The sequence below is a fragment of the Bos taurus genome, chromosome 24 (genome assembly GCF_002263795.3).
Source record: "Bos taurus isolate L1 Dominette 01449 registration number 42190680 breed Hereford chromosome 24, ARS-UCD2.0, whole genome shotgun sequence".
Lineage (NCBI taxonomy): Eukaryota > Metazoa > Chordata > Mammalia > Artiodactyla > Bovidae > Bos > Bos taurus.
The window spans coordinates 5,574,976-5,588,945 of record NC_037351.1 but is presented as its reverse complement, the minus strand read 5'-3'; positions in this window follow the sequence as shown (position 1 = coordinate 5,588,945).

Below are 13,970 nucleotides of genomic sequence, written 5' to 3'. Positions count from 1 at the left end.
ATAAGTCACACAGAGAAAGAGAAATATATGCATTTAGTTATATGTGGAATCATAAAATACACTAATATATCAAAGTGGAAAAAGACTCACAGATCAGAGAAAAAATTAGTGATTGTCAGAGAGGAGAGGGACAGGGGATGGTGATATAAGGGAAAGGGATTAAGAGGTACAAGTCTCCAGTTATTAAATAAATATGTCATGGGGATATAATATATAGCACAGGGAATATAGTTAATAATAGTGTTATAACTTTACATGGTGCATAATTACAAAAATATTCAAATCATTTTGCATACTGGAACTAATATATTGTATGTCAACTATACATCAACAAATTAAACTAAAAGAATTGGTTTTATTTGGTGTATTTACAAGTAAGATGGAGGAAGGTATGATGATGATGATGAAAGGCACTCAGTCATGTCTGACTCTTTGCAACCCTATGGACTATATAGTCCATGGAATTCTCCAGGCCAGAATACTGGAGTGGGTAGCCTTTCCCTTCTCCAGGGGATCTTCCCAACCCAGGGATCGGACCCAGGTCTCTCGCATTGCAGGTGGATTCTTTACCAGCTCAGCCACAAGGGAAGCCCAAGAATACTGGAGTGGGTAGCCTATCCCTTCTCCAGCGGATCTTCTTGACCCAGGAATCAAACTGTGGTCTCCTGCATTGCAGGTGGAGACTTTACCAACTGAGCTATGAGAGATGCTCTGGAGGAAGGTGGGATGGAGTCGAATGCTTGAATGCATAATTTGAAAATCTGGAGCTGGAGTATTAATGAGTGATGATCTGTTTAAATGGTATGATTATGGAGGTTGGAGGTCAAGAAATCTAGAATGTGCAGTGGGTAGGAAGTGTTCAAATAGCAGCAGCCCCTCATTGGATGGGTCATTTCTATTGATACTCAGGTATCAGTATGTAAAGTTGATATGTAAATAATCAGGGACATTTACTTAGGGATCCATTATTTTGCTTTTCTACTTATTAAAAATTTAAACTGACTTTCTCACTGGGGATTGTATACAGATTGTTTCTTTCCCTCCCATGTTTTCCCCACCTAGTCTTTCTACTTAGCTCAACACCCCGTCACTGGAGAAACTTTCCTGACCACTGTCCTTCATACCCTGTCCTCCACACAGCGTCCAAGAGTCATTCTCTCCCACCCCCCCATCCCCGTCCCTGCCACAGCTGGCTGGCTCTGTATTCACTTGTCTCTACGTCACTTGATGGTTAGAATCCAGTTCTGTGAAGGCAGAAACTTTGTTTCCCATAATGCTCAGTTTGCAATCCTGAGCATCCTGAAGGGTGACTGGCACTCAATTAGCCCTCAGTAAATTATTAGTTTTTCATACTGTTCATGGGGTTATCAAGCCAAGAATACTGAAATGGTTTGCCATTCCCTTCCCCAGTAGACCACCTTTTGTTAGAACTCTCCACCATGACCCAGCTCATAGTTTCATTGAGTTAGACAAGGCTGTGGTCCATGTGATCAGATTGGTTAGTTTCCTGTGATTGTGGTTTTCACTCTGTCTGCCCTCTGATGGATTAGGATAAGAGGCTTATGGAAGCTTCCTGATGGGAGAGACTGACTGAGGGGGAAAACTGGGTCTTGTTCTGATGGGCAGGGCCATGCTCAGTAAATCTTTAGTCCAGTTTTCTGTTGATGGGTGGGGCTGTGTTCCCTTCCTGTTATTTACCTGGGGCCAAACTATGGTGAAGGTAATGAAGGTAATGGTGACCTCCCTCAAAAGGTCCCAGGCACGCACTACTACAGTCAGTGCCCCCAAACCCTGCAGCAGGCCACCGCCGGCCAACACCTCCGCCAGAGACTCCTGGACACTCACAGGCACATCTGGGGCCGTCTCCTGTGGGGTTGCTGCTCCTTCCCCCTGGTCCTGGTGCACACAAGGTTCTGTTGTGCCCTCCAAGAGTGTGTTTCCCAGTCCTGTGTAAGTTCTGGCAGCTCTATGGCGGGGTCAGTGGTGACCTCCTCCGAGAGGGCTAATGCCACACCCCGGTCTGCTGCACCCAGAGCCCCTGTCCCTGCAGCAGGCACTGCTGACCCACGCCTCCACAGGAGACACTCACAGTTCTGTCTCAGTCTCTGTGGGGCCTGTGGGGCCTCTGGGTCCTGGTGTGCACAAGGTTTGTTTGAGCCCTCTGAGCACCTCTGGCGGGTATGGGGTTTGATTCTAAATGTAATTTTGCCCCTCTTACCATCTTACTGGGGCTTCTCCCTTGGACAGGGGGTATCTCCTCACAGCCGCTCCAGTGCCACACAGCCACCCAGACATCAAATTGCCAACATCCATTGGATCATTGAAAAAGCAAGAGAGTTCCAGGAAAACATCTACCTCTGCTTTATTGATGATGCCAAAGCCTTTGTGTGGATTACAATGAAGATTCAACTTATTTGAAAAGACCCTGATGCTGGGAAAGATTGAAGGTGGAAGGAGAAGGGGACGACAGAGGATGAGATGATTGGATGGCATCACTGATGTGATGGACATGAGTTTGAGTAGGCCCTGGGAGTTGATAAGTCACAGGGAAGCCTGATATGCTGCAGTCCACGGGGTAACAAAGAGTCGGGCACAACTGAGCAACTGAACTGAACTGAACTGAACTGAAATTACATCATGATGGCAAAGTCCATAGGGCCCTTCTACCTGTACTGCATGGCCCCATAAGGTAAAAACTGATGTTTCAAAATGGATACTCAACCCTCTTTAGAATGTCTATTTTCATATTAATTCTCACAACACCTATTATTTTAAACACCCTTAGAAGTGAGAATTTCAAAAGAAGATTGTTTTGACATTCAAGTTTATGGTAAAATACAACTTTCTGGTTACCATGCCTTTTTTTCCCCTTACAACTAACTTATATGTATTGAAGATTTTTATGTTAGGGTCTCTGCAGGCTTTTAATTTTGTGAAACACTTCAAATTCATTTTGGACTAAATTTATCTATATTCAGTGTTCTGTTTTTTCTTTTTGTAGTTGAGGCATATTAGAAGAACATCTTAATAGAATAATTTTAGGAAGACAGGAGGAGTCATCTACTCACTTTAGAAAGATCAACTTTTCTTCAATATAAAATAAATTTAAAACCAATTCAGAACATGCTGAAACATCTTTGTGTTCTTGGAACTTAGGGCAAATTATATTTAGTGTGACTTTCAGGGTTCGTGTGTCATAAGCAATAACTTACTAATCATGTCAACAGGATTTTATATTCATTGATTAAATTAGTAAATTAGGTGGTCAGTCATTAAGTGTGAACACATTTTTCCACTTCTAATGAAACAGAAAAAGCCGTTGGAATCCAATGTAGCAGTCACTGGGGGAAGGTGATTTCTGTGTCTAACATATATATTCTCAAATACAAAAGAAAGGGAAAAAAAGAGCAGATGCAAGCAGTGGTTTTACCCAGCTATTCATGCCTATCGGATGCTAGCTGCACCTCCATTCACTCAATGGAGTTGTTGGTTGTTGCTTTTGTATCTGGATGGAAGGACGGTAACGGGCAATCTTGGAGCAGCGTCCTGGGAACAGAGACGGGGCCCAACAGCAGATGGAGGCGGCCAACACCTGTCACACTGGATGTCATCAGCCCCAGAATTTTAACAAAGAATTCTTTCTGACTAATTTCTTTTCTAGAGAGACTCTTTTATTAATTACTGTGTCTCTGTCTTGCAATGAAGTACAAGTGTTTAAAGATGGCCTTGAGAAGTGTTCACAGTTAATTAAAGTATACTTTGCACCTAAGCGGGTTCTTTTCCCCCTACCTGCTCAAGGCCAGATGTTGTTATGAAAGACACTCATGTGAGAAACCCTGGTTAAGATTCAATATCTATGGGGTCTGTTTTCTCCATTTGCATTAAGAAAAGATTGTGTTTTTTTTTTAATAAAGTAGAGTTAAAGATGAATGGATATCTTTATATTTTGAGGAACCTTTAAGTATTTGTGTCTAAGTTAAGAAAAGCACTACTTTTAAGAGTAGAACTGCATTTGTGATGTTTGCGAATCCGACTTGCATTTTTTCCAGGTGATTCTCTTTGTCAGCTCTACTGTCCGTGAAGAGGGCAAGTGTCTCATGTTTCTACTTTCATATATTTTATAGATAAGACTGTTAAGGGGAACAAAGGGTATTTGCACAAAAAATGTGCTTGCATAACATAAGCTTTCCAGTATATCAGTATTTTTCTATCAAAATGAAAGTGAAAATAGGCAATTCAGTATTGGTTAGCCTTTATTACTCCCTGAAGTCTTCTTTCACATTTTGCCAAATACATTTTCTTGCCATATTTTTCAGTGTATACTTGGACTAAAGAACCTGGAAATTAATAGAGATCAGTAGACTATTTCTTATGTTGTCCTTGATTGGGAATATTCTTGTGTGACCCAATGCAGTTTACTTGTAGGTCAGAATTTACATATAGACATACATTGTAAGCAGAGGGCTTTGTCATGGCCTAGGGAAGATTGTCACATCAAGGGGACTTGGGATAATTTACTCAAGCCATGATGAGACCTTGAGGCCTGGCTTTGGCTTTAGGGAGAGTGGAAAGGAGACAGACAAGAGTGGACTTGAAACAAATCCAACTGATGGATGGGGTGAGTGGTCTGTGGTAATGATCTTCTTTGTGTTGGGCGATGGACAGGATGGAAATAGTAATAAAGAAATACATGCTGAGCAGGGAAGGTGTGTTGCAGAGATGATGTGGAAAAGATGAGTTGATCCTGGAAGAGTCCAGTCACTATGGGGACAGATTCAGTTTTCTACGCTGAGAAGACCACCAAGTATCTCCACCAGGAATTGGTATTGTGTGTGATAAGGTTTCTCTTGTTTTTGTTTAGTTGCTAAGCCGTGTCTGACTCTTTGAAACTCCATGTACTGTAGCCCACCAGGCTCCTCTGTCCATGGGATTTTCCCAGGCAAGAATACTGGAGTGGGTTACCATTTCCTTCTCCAGGGTGATCTTCCTAACCGGGGATTGAACCCATGTCTCTGGCATTAACACGGTTTGCTTGCTTCTTTAGACTAGCTGCTCCTGAAAGGAATATCAGGACTCACCTGCTGGTGGCCGGAGGAGAAAAGTATTTGGACCCACGTGTCCTCCAAGTATTTGTTCTTTTCTTCTGCAAAGTGGCTGACATTTTTGCAGTCTGTTCTCAGAAACCTCCTGTCTGGAGGTTTGGGGTAATGTGTGGGCACCACCCAGCTCATTACTTAACCAGTTATCATTACATCCAGATCACATTTTTATCTCTAAATCCTATACATTCCTACACCATCGTCTAAAGAACACCCATCTCATCCAGAAGTTCCTTGAGACCGCCTCCTTACCAGCCTTATTGCCCTGTTAGTGTGTCCTGTCCACTCTGTCTCCAACACACACGTCACACCCATCCACAGCTTTCCGTGATTATGGTCCCAGTCCAAGCCCCACTGCTTCTGGCTGGAGCATCACAATCACTGTCAACCACACACTGCTCACAGATGTGGCACTGCAATTCACCTCCACACAGAAACCAAAATCATTCATTAAAGAGACATGGCTTTGATATTATTATTAATCTACTTAATCCTTAACTAAACCTTTGCATTATATAAAGTGGAAAAAAAAACTCAAACTTCCTATCGTGGTTTATCAAGGATGACAAGACCAGGGACCCTTAACACCTTAACCCCATCCCCCCGTGTTAGAGTCACTCTTAGTCTTGGCCTGATTCTGTTCTCTGCTTCATCCACTCTATCATCTACCCAGGGTCAGGTGGATTTCCAGTATGGGTAATATTAAGTCACTTCCTTTTAAGAACCATAATAAGGCTTCTTTCCCTCTGAGAACAAAATATGATTCCATTGTAGTTGTCTGTAAGCAGAGTGTCTGCCAAATTTAGCATCTCAACAAAGTCACTTTTAAAACTGAAAGAAAGTGTTGGTAATAAGCTGGAACTACAGGTATAAAACTGTAAAACCAGGTTGCCCTGTGTGTTTCAGTTGTATATTTCCTCTACCCTGAAAGTCATTTTGTAAGTTTTGTTTAATTTTTAGTTCTTATTTTGTATCCCTATGTGAGTTATTTCTAGGGGAATCACAAATCACTCACACTCATTTAATTTCTAAGTGTTAACAACTTCCAAATTTCCCTCTTTATTTAAATATTCTCCACTGAACTGCAAATGAACTTCCCACTGGCATGTTCAAAATTCCAAGATTCCAAAATTTAGTACACTGTAATTTTGTAATTATATTTATTGTTTTAATATTAAGTTGTGGAGACTCCTGAGGAAATTTCAGGTGGTTTCACCTTGTAAGCAAACAACCAGACCAGAGGTTGGCTGTCTGACAAATAGAAATAGGCATTCGCAGAAACATTTCATTTGTGTAGCATTTGACACGCAGAAGGGGTGTATAATCACCAAGTGACAAGTCTGTGAAAGCACTTCCATTTTGACCACTGGAAATAAGGATGTAAATTATTTAAGCCAAATTGCATGTAAGCAAGTTTGACTAGATATTTTCCATGAACTATTCTCAAGGTGAATTACTGAGAAATTTCCCCATGTAACAATATAGGATACATTTGAAAAGTAGTATATTTACATTTTTATCTGAAAAGAATGGCACCATTTCTCTTATCGTGATGCATTTTCCTTGCCAAGGCCGCATTTGTTTTCTGTGTTAACTGATTGGAAACAATCTTACTCCCTCCAAAACAAAAATAAGCTTCCACACACACACAAAGTTATCGCTTTACTGGAGTTTTGAAAGCACTTGTCTCTTTAGAACTGTGAATCTTTGCAGTGAGTAACAATTATCTTCCAAAGTGGGTAAAAAAAAAATACTGCATATAAATATATTACAGCTTAAAATTACATCTCTTGGATGCTGGTAAAAGAAAGAAGTAAAACTAAGGAAACAAATAAGCCAATATTGCATCCTGCTACAATCCCCTTAGTGGCAGGCAAGATATTTCTTCATGAATAAAGATGGAGTAAACCACATTTGTAGCATAATAAGAAAAGGTAATTAGTGTCATCTATTCAGCACTGTTAGAATTTGACTAGAGCAATTTGATTATGGTTATCACATTTTAAACTTTGAGTAAGTTTTTCAGCTCTGTAACTCAGTTAGTGGCGAAGTGTGGAGAATATAAGTCAGCTTCGCAGTATGATTGATGAGCACACACTCAGAGGGATAGGAATGAAAAAAAAAAAAGCAAACAAAAAAACCCAGATACTGTAATATAGATACTGGACTGGATTTAAAGTAGATCTCTTCTAAATCAGTTTGAAGGGTTCGATAAGACATATAGAATGAGCCGCTGTGCCAGTCACTCAGTCGTGTCTAACTCTTTGCGACCCCATGGACTGCAGCCCACCAGGCTCCTCTGTCCATTGGGTTTCCCAAGCAAGAATACTGGAGTGGGTTGCTATTTCCTTCTCCAGGGGATCTTCCCAACCCTATCAGAACTTCTTATCAAGCATATAGAGGATGAAATACATGCCTGTGGTGGAAGGTCTCGGTGTCTATATAGAATGAAGGGCAATAAATTTTAGGGAAAATAAACTGCTTGACCTTGTTATAATAGCGAGTTAATTTCTCATTTTTAACTTAATATCAACTAAAATAATATGTTTTAAAATATATTCATAATAAATTAATGGAAATAATTAGAGCAAACCATCTCTTCTGGTAAAAGCTTAGGACTCTGAATTTTTCCCTGGTGGTTTAGCAGCAAAGAATGTGCTGGAAAAGCAGCATACCGGGATTCAATCCTTGGGTTGGGAAGATCCTCTGGAGAAGAAAATGGCAACCCACTCCAGTATTCTTGCCTGGGAAATTTCATGGACAGAGAAGCCTGGAGGTCTACAGCCCATGGGGTCACGAAAGAGTCAGGCACGACTGAGTGAGTAACAAGAATAAGACACTGAATTATGAGTAAGTATAGCTTCGTTCTTAGACATTAACACTTTCTAGTTAAAGATTATGTTATCTCAGGTGTTTTGGTTCTATTTTCCCCATTCATGATAAAATAATCACTTACATGAATCTCAGATATATTTTGAGAATCAATTAAAGCAGCTTCATGTGGAGACAGTCACAGGAACACTGGCTGCTCAGGAAATCAAAGACAAAAGAATGTGGAGTATTTTGAGCCACAGGAGTTCTGGGATAAAGCCATTGGAGCCTAGATAAAGTTAACAATAAACAACAGGGAAATGCAAATCAAAACCTCAAGGTGACATCACCTCACACCTGTAAGGATGACTGTTCTCAAAAGACTACAGGTAACAAGTGTTGGTGAGGATGTGCAGAGAGGGGACCCCCGTGCACTGTTGGCGGGAGCACTATTTGGTTCAGCCACTGTGGAAAACAGTATGGAATTTCCACAACAAATCGAAAGTAGAACCACCTTACCAGCACGCCTACTTTTGGGTACAAAGTCCAAAAATAACAAAGTCGGTATCTGAAAGAGATATTTGTACTCCCATGTTCACTGCGGCATGAGTCAAAATAGCCAAGATATAGAAACGGCCCAAGTGCCCACTGCTGGAGGGATGCATAAGGAAATTGTGGTATGTATACAACGGAGCGCGTTATACAGGCATTAGAAAAAAAGTCCTGACATCTGTGACAGCAAGAATAAACCTGGAGGGCATTGTGATAAATGAAATAGATCACACAGAGGAGGACATAACTGAGGGGAACATCTGCAGGCATTAGTCATCCAGAAATCTGGGGGAATATTCCAGGTAGAAGAAATAACAGTGCTTTACAGACAATCTCCTTAGAGCCCTTTAGCTTCTGTGTGTTCCCCGTCCCAGAAGCCAGAGCCTCGTGATTCAGGATATGCTGTTCTAGGTGTCCATGCTGCATCACAACCACCTTGGACATTTGTTGCTAAAAATAAAGTTATTTTTCCCTACACGACAAATATGAGTGCTAAGTTGCTTCAGTCGTGTCCGACTCTCTGCAACCCCATGGACTGTAGCCCGCCAGGCTCCTCTGTCCATGGGATTCTCCAGGCAAGAAAACTGGAGCAAGTTGCCATTTCCTCTTCCAGGGGATTGTCCTGACCCAGGGATCAAACTTGCGTCCCTTGTGTCTCTTGCAATACCGGGTGAGTTCTTTACCTCTAGTGCCATCTGGGAAGCAAATACATGACAAATATAGAGGCCGGGAACTTGGCCAGGGACAGAGTGAGCAATTCTTCAGTGCCATTGTTGCCATCATAGGGCACTGATGGAACACAGCTGGTGGATGGAGAGTGGAAGCCACGATGGCTTCAGTCACGTCTGGTGCCTGGTTGGAAGTGGCAGGTTCCTGAGCTCAGCTGGACTGCTCCCCTCCACTCCCATCCTTTCACTGAAGTTGCTGGACTTCTTGCACAATGGATCAGGGTTCCAAGGGTGAGAGTTTTCAGGGAGAGGGGAAGGCAGCTCCTAGTATGTTCACAAAACAGTCCAGAAAGTGGAAGAAATTCACTAGATTGACCAAACCAACACAGGCCAACCAGATTGAAGGAAGAAGGCCATAGGGTCACCTCTCTGTCCTTGGGGAGAGGGCATCAAAGGAACATTGACCATCCTTCATCTTCCAGAAGAGATCACATATTGTACAGCTATGCTTTTACATAAATGGTGCTCTATTAACAGGTTATCCTCAATCATAACTAAGAAACTAATAAAGTGAAAGTGAAAGTCGCTCAGTCATATCCAACTCTTTTCAACCCCATGGACTGTAGCCTGCCAGGCTCTTCTGTCTGTGGAATTCTTCAGGCCAGAATACTGGAGTGGGTAGCTATTCCCTTCTCCAGGTGATCTTCCTGATCCAGGGATCGAACCCAGGTCTCCCTCATTGCAGGTGGATTCTTTACTATCTGAGCCACCAGGGAAGCCCAAGAATACTGGGGTGGGTAGCCTATCCCTTCTCCAGTGGATCTTCCCCATCCAGTAATCAAACTAGGGTCTCCTGCATTGCAGGCAGATAATAAGAAAAAGATAAATGTAAACTTCTTTTTTCAGTCACTAACCATACACACAATGCTTGGTAAACAGGGCCATTGTGATTGCCCATCTGGTATTATTTCCTTGTGAATTTGAGAACTGGGAAACATATAGAGGAATAGAGACAAATTGGATAAAAACACTGGAAAAAGCATGAATCTGAAACATAGTCCTGAGGACTATGAAGACCCAGGGTTCCACTCAAATGCCTTTATCATTGCCTTTTGGAGAAGGAAATGGCAACCCACCGCAGTATTCTTGCCTGGAGAATCCCATGGACAGAGGAGCCTTGGTAGGCTATAATCCACGGGGTTGCAAGAGTCGGACACGACTTAGCGACTAAACCACCACCAAAGCTTTGCCTCTAACTCAGTGTAGGATCTGGGCGAGACATAACTTCATCCCCCTGGGTGTTATTTCCTCTATCTATACATTAAGGAATTTGGACTGGAAGACTACTGAAATGATCCTTCACTGTAAGAATCTAACATTCACCATTTCCCCTTAGCCAAATCATCCCCATATTTTAGCAATGAAGTACATTCTACTTATTGTATGACTACTTTCCTACTCAGGGCTCCCCAGAAGGCTCAGTGGTAAAGAATTTGCCTGCCAATGCAAGAGATGCAGGTTCAATCCCTGAGTTGGGAAGTTGCCCTGGAGAAGAAATTGGCAATCCACTCCAGTATTCTTGCCTGGAGAATTCCATGGACAGAGGAGTCTGGCAGGCTACAGTCCATGGGGTCACAAAAGAGTCAACTAAACAACATTTTCCTATTCCATCTAGTTATTTTCTGCTTTTACTAATTTTTCTGAGGTGGGAAAGAGGAGACACTTGGATCAAAGACAAGATTTAAACTTTAAAGTGGACTCAGACTAGATTTTTAGTACATGAAACTATGTTTTTTTCCCTCAGGTGCCATTTATGGGGAGAAGCAAAAAAGCAGGGGTGAAGGTCATGTGAACATTGAAGGCATTTGATTCAATGAGCACATTCACTCCTGACATTCTTGTCTCCTCCATCCAACAATGTACACATCTCTTCACAGAACAGAAACCGCCATGGGTGATGCACAGTGTGACCAATGCCAAAGCAAAGCACTTCCCAGCTGACTCAGTGGTAACGAATCTGCCTGCCATGCAGGAGAAGCAAGTTTGATCCCTGGGTGGGGAAGATCCCCTGGAGGAGGGCATGGCAACCCACTCCAGTATTCTTGCCTGGAGAATCCCATGGACAGAGGAGCCTGGTGGACCACAGTCCATGTGGCTGCCAAGAATTGGACACAACTGAGTGCACACACACACACACACACAAATGCAAATCACAGGCATTAGCGATGGCCCAGGGCAGCTACATGTATTTCTCCTTTCTCTCATATTTGTCTTTATATAACAGCAGCCACGTGTAACAATAAACACTTGAAACTCCACTTTACTAAGCCTGAAACTTCAGCAGCAAAGGAGGCCTTTCATTGACAGTCAACACCACCACCCGAGATCTCACTTTACATAAGCTTTCCACATACAAAGCTGACAAACAACATGTATCTGGTCTTTAAAAAATAACAATTCCTGCTCTCACAAGAACTCCACGTGTGTTGATAACAGAGAAATGAGATGCTTTGAAAACCAGGAAAGGCAAACGTGCCAAGTAAATCCAGCTGAGGGCATCTGGAAAAATGCAAGCTATAAATGAAGGCGATTTCCCATTTGCTCTCCTAGATCCATCTTCCAGCAAATTGGTTTTCTTCTCTCCAGCCACAAGGATAAGAGAAGCATTTATTCTTCTCTTCAGTAATTCCCACTACGCTTTCTCAGACAGTTTCGAAAAGAGCACTGTGGGGCACTTACACAGTAATGTTTTAGTGCTGAAAGACAGATGTTTGCCTGTGATGGCATTTCTGGGCATGCTCTCAAGTTGCACTGTGTTGGTGGCCGTGGAAGACGCTCTCTCCAGCTGACAGAAGTAGTGAATCATGATGCCTTCCCCGAGAAGCGGATCATTAGGAATATGCTGAACTGTGTCAGGCAGGTGCTTCTTTGAAGCCTTTGTCAAATTATAGTTATGCAAGTATTTAAAATCAGACACACACAGAAAGACACACATATACTTCTATGAAATTACCCCCAAATGACCTACCTATTTAAAGAGTAGGCAGGTCTTCTGTTCACAGGGATAGGGGATGGCACAGACTTACGCCAAATGTTTACAACGTTTCCTTTAATAAGAAGAAACAGCATGTGGCTTCATTTGTTATGGCAAATTAAAATTTCTGCAAATGAAAAATAGTCCAGTCATATTGGGAAGATATTCATGGCAATATGTAATCTAGCTATATGCACATTTAAACAAAGCAAATGTGATTTTTTTTACAATTATAGTTGTCATTTTGTTGTATTCCTATGTATGATCTGCATTTATATTGTCCATTTCACATTTATTGAGCACCTAGTAGATGGCAGTTGATCTAGGGAACTACCAAGACATTTGATATAGTTTCTTTCCTCAGACATCACACAGTGAAAAGACAACCTGCAGAAGCAGGAGTCATATGAACCTCTGGGAGCAAAAATCCACAGACACAAAAATGACATGAAGGCTGCTGAAGTCTGGGGCACAGAAAACTGAGAGCTGATGTGTGTGGGGTTGTTTTGGAGTTTGATAGCTTCTGGAATAAGATAGTGACAGTGGCTAGCCCATTTTGTGAATGTACTAAAAGCACTAAATTTTACACTTAAAATGATGAATTTTATGGCCTATTCATCATATCTCAATAAAGCTATTTTGAAAATGGATGATACAGTTCCTGTAAATATCAAGTACATATTATTTTGCAGTCTATTATCTGAAAACTGTAACTGCAAGCTATCTATAAAAATCTGAGAAACTACAACAAAAATTGTCACTTGTAAAAATTCTTTCCAAACTTAAATTATGATCAGTTTTGAAACTTGCCAAGGGAACAACTTTCTTCTACTTACATTATTGTTCTCTGTTTTCCTTAGGGTTTCCTTAGGCTTTCTCTTAATTGGGCCTGGTTAAAGATGCTGAACTTGCAGCTCTCAACAATAAAGTGGACTTCGAATAAGGAGCTGAAATACTGTAGAATCCCTGAGTGTGAAATGTCTTTTGACACTTTGGCTTTCAGATCATTCTCTGGAAACACTGCACCCTTGATAAAGACAGCTTAATGACATAGCTTGAAGTTATTGGTAAGTCTGCAAACAAAGTTGTCAGGAAAATGCACTCAGAGTTTCTGGTTAAAGCTGGCCTACCTCAGATACACAAGTGCCCAAATGCACACCCCTCACCTGTACACATCATGGACACCAGAACCTACTCTGATCCTGATCTTCCTGAGTTTTTTCAAAGCAGCTTACAGTCATGTCCACAGGTTGACAGCAAAGCCGAAACAGTGAAGAGTGATAGGAATAAAAAATGTTGCATTTAATTTATGTACTTGTTTTATTAATCAACTCTGTTCCTCTGTCAGTTACCCAGTTTCTCTATCTTTTTTTTTCTCCTGCCCAGAGCAAAAGAGGAGGGGAAATTATTAAGGGTGTTTGAAAAGAGGAAAGAATAAAAGGGACACCATATGAAAAACAGGGGAAAGTAACATTATTTCATGTTAGTCAAGAGAAAAAAAGAAAAAAAAAAATGAATGAGCCATTTACCATAAACACAGTAGATGAAAGAAAGGTGCTCCCGTTTCAGAAGAGTCATTTTATAAGCTCTGATATCTATTTTCCTCCTATAAGAACTGTACATCTCATATCTGAAAGTGACTTGCTATGTATTTTCATCATTTTTATTGTCATGTGCCTTTAACCAGTGGTGAACTAACAAATCCACAAGTAACTGCCAGCTAATTCTTTTATTAAAAGTGTTGAAAGTCCTTGTCAAATTTTATAGTGGCCTTTACTCATGTCTTTAAGGCTACAAAAAAGTCTG